General features: G+C 36.1%; 1 pseudogene; it reads left to right on the top strand.

Annotated features, from left to right (window-relative positions):
- Positions 1–7,276: 7,276 nt before the first annotated feature.
- The window catches only part of LOC102826709, a 14,634-nt pseudogene continuing 8,946 nt past the window's right edge, over positions 7,277–12,964 (top strand).

Below are 12,964 nucleotides of genomic sequence, written 5' to 3'. Positions count from 1 at the left end.
CTAGGATGTTGATGTTTATACATTTTTCATTTTATTTTTGATGATTTCCAGCTTTCCTAGATTCATACTTTGTTCATTCCATTTTCCAATTACTAATGGATGTTTATAGCTGTTTCTCTTCATTTTGAGTTATGCCCCATCAGCAGATGAAGGTATCGAGGGCTTTACTCCATTCGTGTCATCACCATTCATCTCTACTTTGAGGAGGCAGTTCTTCCCCAGTCAGATTTTTGAGTGCCTTCCAACTTGAGGGGCTCCTCTTCTGGCACTGTATAACAATATTCTGGTATTCTTCATATTTCAATATTCAGTAATCTGATGCTGACAGTGTTCCACTGCTATTCATAAAGTTTTCAGTGACTAATTATTTGGAAGAAGTTCATCTCTCATACTTCCTAGTATGTCTTCATCTGAAAACTCAGCTGAAACCTGTCCGCTGTGGTTGACCCTGCTGATATTTAAAATACTAGTGGCATAGCACACAATCCAGTATGACAAACTGACAGATGAGTGGTGGTGTTTTACTTTTAATACTTCTACTACATCTGGATTGTGTTCTGGGTCATAATGTCATGTATGATAATCTCAGGTTACTGACTGCTGTTATTGGTTCTCAGTTCAAAGAATACCCTTTAGTATTTTTTGTGTATCTGTTCTGGCCATTACAAATTCCTTGAATTTATGTTCATAAGGGAATGTCATCGTTTCACCATCATTTTTGAGGGTCAGTTTTGCTGGATATACAATTCTTGGTTGACAATTATTTTCTTTCAGAATTTTCTATGTGTCATTCAATTGCCTTATTTTCTGCATAGTTTGTGGGAAACTTTTCATTCTTCCTGACATACTGTCAGGATTCTTTCCTTATCTTTGATTTTGGAAAGTTTGATTATGGTATGTCTTGGTGATTTTCTTTTGGGATTTATCCTGTTTGATGTTGTTCAGCTTCTTGTATACTTATCTTCTTGTCTTTCAAGGTGTTAGGTAATTGTTCTTCCAACAACTCTTCTACAATTTTCTCTGTGCTTTTTATTGTCTCTTCCTGTTGTAGAATTGTAAGTTGTTCCTCTTCAATGTGTCCAACAAAACTCTTAAACTTTCTTTGGAGTTTTTCTCTCTTTCTTCAGATTGTTCTTCTAGCATATGAATATTGAGAGATTTATCTTCAAGTTTACCAATTTGGGTTTCCATTGCTTCACATCTACTCCTTTGCCCTTTCTATGTATTGTCCATTTCTAAATCTTAGTATTGATCGTCTGGATTTCTGACTGCAGGTTTTATATTGGTTCAAAATTTGTATTTATTTTGTCTGTTTGTTCTTATAGTGCTTTCCTGATTTTTCCTAAAGCTTTTTTCTGTGTTCACCTTCCATTCCTTGATCTTTCTGTCAGTCCTTACAAGGTATCTAAATATCAGTCATTTAAATTCTTTTACCATTTGTTCCATTACTTTTCTTCCTCACAAAGTTTTTCTTGCGTGGAATCTTAGTCATTTGTTTGATGTATTCTCTGTTGTTTCTTCATGCTGGCTAAAAATTTCTGCCATCTCCGGGGCACTGTAGTATTGTTCTAGTTGTATTTAATGGGTGATTGTATGTTGATGTGTTCTTAGGATCTCACCAACTGTCTCTTGTAGGGGTAGTTAGAGAAGGGACAAAAACATGTAGCCCATTCTCATTCGCTGTTCATGTACCTCAGTTTAGGGTGGGTTTAGTTGACTGTCTACCAAGCGTGATGTCCTCCTTCAGGTCCTGCCTGATAACGTGTCCAAATTATGTGAGACAAAAGTCTTACCATGATTGCATCTAAGGATTGTGTCTGTACTTCTTCCAAGACAGGTTTGTTTGTTCCTCTGGCAGTTCATAGTATATTCATTAATCGTCTTCAATATCAAAATTCAAATGCATCAATTATTCTCTGGTCTTCCTTATGCATTATTAAACTTTCACATGAATATGAAGTGATTGAAAATATCATCGTTTGGGTCAGACATGTCTTAGTCTTCAATGTGACATGTGTTCTCTTTAACATTTTAAAGAGGTCTTATGCAGGAGATTTGGCCAATGCAGTAAATACATCATTTGATTTTCTGATGGCTGCTTCTATTAGTCTTGATTGTGGATCCTAGTAAAATGAAATCTTTGACAACTTCAGTCTTTTCTCCATTTATCATGATGTTGTTTATTTGGCTCAGTTGTGAGAATTTTTGTTTTCTTTACATTGAGTTGTAATCCATATTTAAGGCTGCATTCTTTGATCTTCAGCAGTAAATACTTTAAGTCCTCTTTGCTTTCAGCAAGCAAGTTTGTGTCATCTGCATACCACAGATGTTAATTAGTCTTCCTCTAATGCTGTGATCCTTTTCATATAGTCAGCTTCTTGGATTATTTGCTCCTTATAGAGATCAAATAAGTATGACAAAAGGATAGAACCCTGTCACACACCTTTCCTGACTTTAAACCATGTTGTATACCCATGTTGTGTTCAAACAATTGCCACATGGTCCATGGTCCACATAAGCACAGCTAAATGTTCTAGAATTCTCATTATTTGCAATGTTATACATTGTTATAATTCACATAGTTGAATGCCTCTAAACATCTTTCTGGTATTTTCTGTTTTCAGCCAAGATCCATCTAATGCCAATGATGATATCTGTAGTTTTATGTTCTCTTCTGAATTTAGCTTGTAGATGTACTGCTACAATCAGTTTTAACTATCTTTCCCAAAAATTTGCTTGCATGTGATATTAAAGACATTGTTGGATAATTTCCGCTTCTTTGGAATGGACACAAATATGGAGATCTTTCAATCGGTTAGCCAGGTAACCGGATGTCCTCCAATTTTTTTGGCATAGACTAGTAAGTGCTTCCAGTGCTGCATCAGTCCACTGAAACATTTCATTTGATATTTCATCAATTCGTGAAGGCTTGCTTTTTGCTAATGTCCTCAGTATATCTTGTACTTCTTCCTACAACATCATCAGTTCTTGATAATATACTACCTTTTAAATGGTTGAATGTCAACCATTTCTTTTTGGTACCGTGACTGTATGTATTCCTTCTATCTTGTTTTGATGCTTTCTACATCTTTCAGTATTTTTCCCATGGAATCCTTTAATATTGAAAGTAGAGGCTTGAAATTTTTCTTTGATTCTTTCCACTTGAGGAATGTTGAAATGTGTTTCCCTTTCAGTTTTCTAACTCCAGGTCTTTGCACATTTCATTATTTTACTCTTCTTTATCTTCTCAAGTTGCCCTTTGAGCTTTTTTGTTCACCTCTTTTACCTCATAATTTCTTTCATTTGCTTTAGCTGCTCTGTTTACGAGCAAGTTTCAGAGTCTTTTTAGATATCTACCTTGTTTTTTCCTTTCTTCTCTGTTTCAATGCCATGTGTTTTCTTTATGTATGACATTCTGAATATCATCATCCCACAACTCGTCTCATCTTTAGTCATTAGTATCTGTTGCATAAAATCTGTTTTTAAGATGTTTTCTAAATTCAGGTTGAATATACTCAAGGTCATATTTTGACTCTTATGGACTTGTAATTTTCTTCAGCTTCAATGATGGTTGGCTCCACAATCTGTCCCTAGTCTTGTTTTGGCTGATGATTGAGCTTCTCCATCTTTCCTTTGGTTCAATTGTATTCTATCTGGTGAGCTATGCATTTATAGTCATCGGTGCTATTGTTGAAGAGAGATATTTGGAATGATAAAATCGTTGGTCTTATAAAATTCTGTCATAGAATCGTTAATGTCATTTCTATTATAAGGCCACATTTTCCAACTACTGATATTTCCTCTTTCTTTCTAATTTTCACATTCCAATCACTAGTATTTATTAATGCATTTTGATTGCATTTGTAACAGATTTCATATTGAAGAAGTTGATAGAATTCTTGAGTTTCTTCATCATTGGCTTTGGTGGTTGGTGTGTAAATTTAAATAATTCTTGGATTAACTGGTTTTCCTTGTAGGCATATAAATATCCTATCACAGGTACTATTGTACTTCAAGGTAGGTCTTCAGATATTCTTTTTAATGATGTATGTGGCACCAACCCTCTTGAATTTGTCATTGCTGGCATTGTAAACCATATGATTATCCAATTCAAAATGGTCAAATCTGTCCATTTCAACTCATTAATATCTAATATATCTATGCATTGTAGTTTCCTATATTCGTACTTCATATACTCCATGTTCCAATTACTAATGGATGTTTGCAGCTGTTTCTTCTCATTTTGAGTTGTACCTTATCAGCAAGTAAAGATCCTCAAAGCTCCATCCACATTATTAAGTCATTAAGGTTGACTCTATACTTTTACGAGGCAGTTCTTCCCCAGGCTTACTTTGAGTGTCTTCTAACTTGAGGATCTTCTGTTCTGGTACTATATTAGACAGTACTCTGCTGCTATTCATAAGCTTTTCAGGGGCTAATCCCTCAGAAGTGAACCATGTATTGCATTTTTCTAGTCTATTTTTAATCTGGATGCTCCACTGAATCCTGTCTACAATGGCCATTTGAAATACCAGTGATATAGTTTTCGGTCACAGAAATAGGCAAGCCACTACAGTACAACAAACTGACAAGTGGGGTCGCATTAATATGGGGTCATTGAATGTTACTAACCTTGATAATGATGATTCATTTCAATAACACCATTTGATTACAGTTTGTAATTTTCCCAACACTTCCAAAATCTTCTTCAGAGATACCAGTCCCTGCCTGCCTGAGTTCTGTCCTCAGTGCCCTGGATCCTAGTCTTACAAATTCCCTCCTTCAGGCTCTTAAATTACAACCATTCCTACCTCTTCCCTTTATTACACCAGCCTATAAGGAGGGTGGGGGCAACTTCCTGCTTCCTGGAATTATTACCTTATGATACTTTAGTTTTCTTCTCCTTTTTTTTTTTTTTAGTTTTTACCTTTTCAATTCTCCAGTATCTGGTTAACAATTCATGACACTAAATTCTCTCTTTTAAAATACCTGGTATTTTTGTCTCCTGACTGAATCAGAAGTCAGCACTAGGTAGGAGTGGATTGAGTGGGTTCCAGGGAACAAACCCCTAAAAACCAAATGTAGAGATCACGAGGCTCATAAATTGGCAGTTTACTGTATCTGGCTAAATATATGTCAGTATGTTACTTTATGATGGTTTTTATGGCTGTTGTAGTTAGCTAAAATAACATAAAACTATTATGTTTATAGCATTTTGTGTTTTTTTCAAGCCAACTCATATGTGTTATCTTTCCTTCATTTCTGAGCAACTTTAAATGAGGAAACTCCAAGGACTCCAATTCAGATCTTTTTACTCAATGCTTTTTCTACCACACCTCAGCTACCTTTCAGAATATTTTTAAAGTACCAATTGTTTCATTTAGAGTGAATTTTGTTTTAAATATTAAGACTTCATCCAATGAGAGTATGAAGTGCCAGTTGGCATAGTAAAGGGGAAAGATAATCCAATAAATGTGCTTCGTTTTGTCATCTAGCTGAAGCCTCAGAAGGCTATAATTATGCATTATTCTGGAAGAGAAATAATCTTTGGCTTTTAAATTTTAAAAGTTATTGAATTTCTAAATCTCTGGGAGAATGAGTATTTTGTGTATTGTCACTTAGTTTAAGCTGATCGAGCATTCATAGTAAGACTCTGTTCTTAATTACTCAACTCAAATTACATAATCTCAGTGTTGCCCCAGGTATCAAAATATCTCATCCTCATTTCTCAGGGAAACAAGGAGCCACATTATGTGAAAGATGCATAAAGCTCCAAATTGAAGTTGACTTTGACATAAATAGACTAGTGTACCTTTTCAAATGTGTATGGATGTCGTGCATTTTGATGAGTTTGACAGAAAGGAGAACAGTGGGAATGGGAAGATATTTCCAGAATCTTGGCTCTTTTTAAGCTTCTCAAGTCTCTCTTAGGTTTGGCAGAATTATTTGCATTGCAGTTTAATACTTACTAGGACATAGCAGCAAGGAAGTTCACAATCCATATCAAATCCATCTTGTTTTTTCAGATGCAAGTAATCTATCCTAATGCTGTTTTGATTTCAGTTGTGATATATATATAATTTTTTTGGCAGAAAATGTAGTGGCATAATTTTAGGAAATGTTTCAATTATGTTTGAAAGTCAAAACTGCAGTATGTTCCATTGCAGGAGTTAACTATCAGCAGTTCTATAACTGCTTGACTGACTAGTATGAATGAATATCTGTTTTAACCATCAATGATATGGTGGACACCTATAGTGTTATTCATTGTTGTGTAATAGGGCATACTCTCTCCCCAGTACTTCAGCAAACTGCTGTATTTCTGAAATGCCACCTTTTTTCATGCAGGCTTCCTGGATTGACCAGGAGAAAACGCACAACTCTACCATATATATTTCAATTTGTTTTAAGCTTCCTAAGCTTACATATTAATTTGTACTAAATCACATAGTAATGATTCTTCCCTTTTCCACCTAAAACAAATTAAACCTGAATTTGGATTTGATCTGAAGCATAACCTTGGCATTGGTATTGTGCTTTGGAATGCCATATGCACATCAACATCAGTGACTTAGATTACGAACTCTTACAGGGCAAAATATGTATTTCCCTTTACGACCTATAGATTGAAAAGCAAACCAAGGCAGTTGCCTTTGAGCTGATTTGGACTCTTGACGACCCCACGTGTCAGAGTAGAATTGTGCTCCATCAGATTTTAATGATCAATTTTTCTAAAGTAGATTACCAAGCCTTTCTTTCCTCTAGGTGGACTCAAATCTTCAATCGTTTGGTTAGCAGTCAAGCATGTTAGTCATTTACATGACCCAAGAACTGCCCACACAGATATTCAGCAGCTATTCAGGGTTTGGTTATGATGACGATTTTCAATAAAAGGGATACCAGGCTCTTGCAGAGGTTAAGCGTTAGTTAGACATACCAAACTAAAACCCCACTGCCATCGAGTCCATTCCAACCCATAGCAAGCCTGTAGGACAAAGTGGAACTGCTCCTTAGGATTTCTGAGACTAAATCTTTATGGGAGTAGACAGAGTCATCTTTTCCACACAGAGAGGATGGTGGGTTTGAACCACTGACCTTACAGTTAGAAGCTCAATGCTTAACCCAGCGCACCTCAATGGCTTCTTTATTTGGACATGGTAAACTGTAAACTAGGATGAGACTTAAGTGATTGACGTAGACCTGAACTGGAAGTTCATCATCTGTCCAGTCCTCATTTCACTGGTGAGAGAGAGTGCCAAATAGAAAGCATGACAGCATGGCTGGGCTTGCTACTCAGACTGTGAGCCACAGAGCAGCAGGACTGGCATCACCTGGAAGTTTGCTAAAAATTCAGAACCTCAGGCCTCAATTTAGACCTAGTGGATCCAATGCAGCATTAACAAGATCACCCGGTGATTTTCATACACTACTAAGTTTGGGAAGCCCTGATAGAGAAGGCACGTTGAACTAGAAGCACTTTAATACTATTTTTCAATTCCTAATCCTACCCTCAAATAACTGTCATATTTTATCATAATCTGCTTGAACTATTGCATTACAGCAGTAACACAATTTTTTAAAAATCTTATAAGATTATTCAAATCTCTCTTTAAAATTGGATATAAAAACTAAAGAAATTTCCTTGTATTATACAACAGTTTTCCTAAACCTATTATGGGGAATTAAATAATAACATTTCCTTATTAAAAAACAAAACAAAACAAAACAACTAATGGCTTTCTTTACCCTGGCATATAGGAAATTGATATTCAATATTCTATTTGTTAGACAAAGTCATGTCAACCTAATGATATAAAAAAAATACTGTAAATTTTCTGTGTTCTTCTTAACTCTATTTTTTAATTCTTTTCCGAATGTTAGAATCTTTTTACCAAGAAAATATCTGCTTTTATGGTATCCTGGATAAGAAAATACTCTGTATCACTGATAACGCGTGGATTTTTATGACTTTGCTTGACTTACAGTTTATTTTAAAAAGCATTACTTTATAAAGTTATCTGTCATTTGGGTTGTTTTTCTTCTGATCTTTTTCTTCTTCTTTTCATTTCTCACTGATAGTTTCCTTGTTTTCACCCCTTGTTATTATCTGAACTGACACAGTCTGGTACCAATTGTTTCAATTCACAATTAGTGTCTTTTCTGCATTTTCTTTAGGAATTTTTCTTGGACTTAGATACAATTCTCTTTCCAATTTCTCTTGGGAGAAAATAATAAAATAATAAAAATTTCCACTAAATACAATACATTTGAGCACCATTGTACATTTCCTGAAAGTCTAATTTTTTTTTCCTATCCAGTTTATTTTGACAGTCCTAAAACCAAACTTTTCTTTACAGTAGATGGACATTGGAAATATTTATTTTTGGTTTGTTTGTTTTCTAATTTGGAAAATGAAATAGTCTTCCAAATACTAGGCCTAAAAGTATAAATAAAAGAGAGAACTGCTTTATCTAGTTAAAAGATAATAATATGTAGTATTACTTTTTTCAGTACTACAACCTGGTACTAATTTAGATGCCGCTTGACTGGCCAGTGATTCATTTTTGTTATATCCTGATAATCTCAGCCAAGCACAAATTCCAGGTCCTTGGAATCATCTCAGTTAGAGACTCCTTCAGGTTTCCTTGCTATGCTGTAGTTCAGAACTGGACTGCGGGCCACAAGTTCAAACCCACCAACTGCTCAACAGAAACCCTGTAGAGGGTCGCTAGGAGTTGGAACCAACTCAATGACCTATAACAACAGCATTAAGCTAATGTACAGATAATGAGTTTAGCAAAAAATCTTGAGGGTGATAGTTGGAAAAACCAGTTGTCATTGATGTGACTCAGACTCACAGTGACCCCATGTGAGTCAGAGTAGAGCTGTGCTCCAAGAGGTTTTCAACAGCTGTGACCATTTGGAAGTAGATCATTATGTCTTTCTTTAGAAGTACCTCTGAGTAGACTCGAACCTCCCACCTTTCAGTTAGTTTCCAAGTTTGTTAACCATTAGCACCACCCAGGAACTCTAATAGGAGGAAAGCAAGCCCCCAAATTCCCCAGCATCAACCAGTGGTCACTAAGGCAGGAAGAAAGGCCTCCCCCATCAAAAGGTACACATGTACTAGGCCTCTCATGGGAACGGAATACAACAGTCTATCCTGTTCCCTGGGAAATGTTTGGTAACAATCCTAGATTTTATGTTTGGAAGAGCTTCAAATAGGGCATATAAAAGTTATTTTGTCAACCTCATGTTCCTGGTGTGATGCTGTAAGATAAGCACTGGACTGATAACCACCAGATTTGTGGTTCAAACCCACCAGCCAGTACTATCCAGGGTCATTATGACTCGGAAGCAATTTGATGGCACTTAACAACAACAACAAAAGGAATATTTTTCTGCCAAGGAGTGGCTATTGGGTTCAGACCTCTGACCTTTCAGTTAGCAGCTGAGTGCTTAACCACTGTGTTATCAGGAATCCTACACAAACCTTTGTTGTTGTTGTTGTTGAGTGTCATTGAGTTGATTCTGACTCATAGTGATCCTGTATAGGGTTTCTGAGGAGCAGACCTTGTGGTTCAAATCAATGTTGCAATGCAGTATGTATCCTACAAAATTAGGGTGCAGCTTGCAATTTATCTCATGTGGCAAACATTGCTGGCCATAGCCATGAAATAGTTTTCATTCTTTGCATACCTGAACTTGGTTGTGATTCCTCGTAGCATGACTAGATAACCATAACCTCTCAATATTTAAAACAAACATTTAAGGACCATTTAAGAAAGGAATAGTAGACTGTTGTTCAAATACCTTCATATAACACCTTCTGGAAATGTCAAAAAGGCATGTAAACTTGCCAAGTGGTGGTTGGCAGCTTTAGAGACATTAGTGAAACAATTATTTAAGAAATGCTTCATCATAATTATTCTTGATGCTGTTAAGGATGGTTGTTGTTAAGTATCATCAAGTGGGTTCCCACCTACAGTGACCCAGTGTAAGCTTTCAAGGAGCGACTGATGATCTTGAACCATTGACTTTGTGGTTCAAACCAACAATCACATAGAAAATATGGATGTCAAAGACTGGGTGAAGAGTGATTTGGAAGAGTTGGGCTCAGAGTGTGAAGAGGTTTTAGGAGTAGATTAACCATCAGAGTTTGTTCAATATTTTCTTCTTATGCTTAACAGTTAAAAGTGCTAGACAGAAGCTCTGGTAGCGTAGTGGTTACGAATCGGACTGCGAACCTTAAGGTTAGCGGTTTGAAACTACCAGCTGCTCCGTGGGAGAAAGATGAGGCTTTCTATTCCCGTAAAGATTTACACCCTCGGAAACCCTGTACAGGGTCGCTATGGGTCGGAACTGACTCGATGGCACACAACAACAACAACAACAAATTCAAAAGAGCCCATTCAAGAAGTACAAAATTAAGTGATAAGTGAAAAAAATGATAAAATAGGGAAGCATTGCATCATCACTTAATTGACAGTGTTTTTGTGTCTTGGTAAAACATAAAAAGCAGTGAACTTTACTGTTTGCAGAATTTTGATTTCTATAATGTTCAGTATTTTCAAAAGGTAGGTAAAGTTAAAAGGGTGACTGTGTGATTCACAATAATAAATAACAGTCTGGCTATTTAATTGAACTGAACCTATATGTAGAAGTCGGTAGTTTTAGTTAGGGTCATTATTCTTCAGTTTTTTATTTTGAAAGTGACTTCCATTTCTCTGTAATGAGATATTGATGATTCCCTCCAATGAAGATTCTCTTTACTTTCTCCATAACAACCTGTAACTTTCTTCATCCACGTGTTTGACAGTTTATTGACTGAACTTACTTGTACTTGTTTGGATTATCTTAGTTTTGAATAACAGATACCACTACAGAAGAGCACAAGGCATCCCACAGAACCCAGGAATGAGGATGTAGCTGAGTTTCTAAGTCTCAGATATCAAGTACCTTGATTATTTGGGAGTCTCCTCCATTTGCAAGTCACTAAGAATCTTTACTAGTTTGAAAGTTCCTCTGTAAACATCCAGAAGTAAATATAATTAAGCTTGTTTTGCGTGTATGTTATGGAGGTCATGCCCTAAGTGGTTTCCATTCATAGTGAATAGGAGTGCCTCATTAGAGGTTAGGAACAAACAAGCATCAAGAATGCAGGAAATAAGGCAAGTGAAGTCTCATTAACTGTTTGCCCTTCCTAGATCTTCTTACAGACTTTCAGCCCAGCATACTGTTTTTAAGTGCTGTCAAGTCTGTTTGGTTCTGATTCAGAATATGAACCACCAATCTTGCAGTTAGTAGTACAGTACTTATAGTACCACACCAGTATCCTAAAATCAGGGGTCTATAACACTGTATTCCCTTGAAGTATATGTAGAGAGTTAACAGCAATTTATTACAATAAGTAGAAATCATTGATATGAAGAGAAGGTTCCATTGTGCTGGTTATGCAAAGGGGTTGAGGTTACTACTGGTGCCTTTGCCAAGTAAATGGTAGCAGTAAATTACTTGGTATAGCTCTATCTTCCACCAGTCATCTGTCAGTTTGTTGTACTGTGGTGGTTAGTGTGTTGCTGTGGTGTTAGAAGCTATGCTACAAGAATTATAAATACCAGCAGTGTCACCCCTGTTGGACAGTTTTCAGTAGAGCTTCCAGACTGTCAGACTAGGAAGAAAGAGAGGCAGACCACCTGTGAATGGTTAGCCACTAAAAATGTATCAATGGCAGCAAAACATTGTTAGATATAGTGCCAAAAGAAAAGCCCTTCAAGTTGGATGGCGCTCAAAATAAAACTGGGGAAGAGCAACCTCCTCAAAGTAGAGTTGATCATAATGATGTAAATAGAGCAAAGCTTTTGAGACCTTTATTTGCTGATTGAGCAAACCCAAAATGAAACAGCTATGAATGAGCATTAATAATCAGAACATTGATTATACAAATTATGAATCTAGAAAAATTGGAAGTTGTCAAAAATGAAATGGAACACATAAATATTTATATCCTAAGCATTCATAAGGTCAAATGGACTGGTATTGGCTATTTTGATAATCATATGGTTTACTGTGCCAGGAATGACAAAGAATAGTTGTGTTGTCTTCATTCTAAAACAAAGCATTTCAAGACTTGTCTTGAATACGATACTGTCTGTGATAAGACAATATCAATATGCCTACAAGGAAGACTAGTTAATATTCCTATAACTCAAATTTATACACCAACTCCTAAAACCTGTGATGAGGAAATGGAAGAATTCTGTCACTTTTCTGGCTGAAACTTTATCAAATATGCAATCAAGATGTATTGGAATGTGAAAATTGGAAACAGAGGAAAGATCAGAAGTTGGAAAACATAGAATCAGTGATAGAAATGAGGCTGGAAAGTGCAAGATACAATATTGTAAGACCAGTGACTTATTCACTGCAAATACCTTTTTTTAAATAACATAAAAGGTGACTGTACACATGGACCTCACCAGGTGGAATACACTGGAATCAAACTGACTGCATCTGTGGGAAGAGACAATTAAGAAGCCAATGCTCATCAGACAAAACAAGACCAGGGCCAGCTATGAAACAGACCATCAGTTGCTTCAGGCTGAAACTGAAGAAAAGTAAATCAAGTCCATAAGAGCCAAAATATGACTTTTAATATAGTCCACCTGAATTAAAGAGCATCTCACTAACAGATTTGATAACTTAGACACTAAGGATCCCAAACCAGAAGAGTTGTGTAGTGACATCAATACATTATCCATGAAAAAAGCAAATGATTATTAAAAAGACAAGAAAGAAAGAAATGACCAAAATAGATGTCAGAAGAGACTTGGAAACTTGTTTGGAGCATAGAAAATCTAAAGCACCTGAAAGAAATGAAAAAGTGAAAGAGCTGGACAGATTTCAAAGGACAGCGCGAGAAGATGAAGTCAAGTTTTACAATGAAATGTGTGAAGACTTGGAG

This window comes from Chrysochloris asiatica, unplaced genomic scaffold (assembly GCF_000296735.1).
Source record: "Chrysochloris asiatica unplaced genomic scaffold, ChrAsi1.0 scaffold00030, whole genome shotgun sequence".
Lineage (NCBI taxonomy): Eukaryota > Metazoa > Chordata > Mammalia > Afrosoricida > Chrysochloridae > Chrysochloris > Chrysochloris asiatica.
This window is presented reverse-complemented; position numbering and strand designations above follow the sequence as displayed.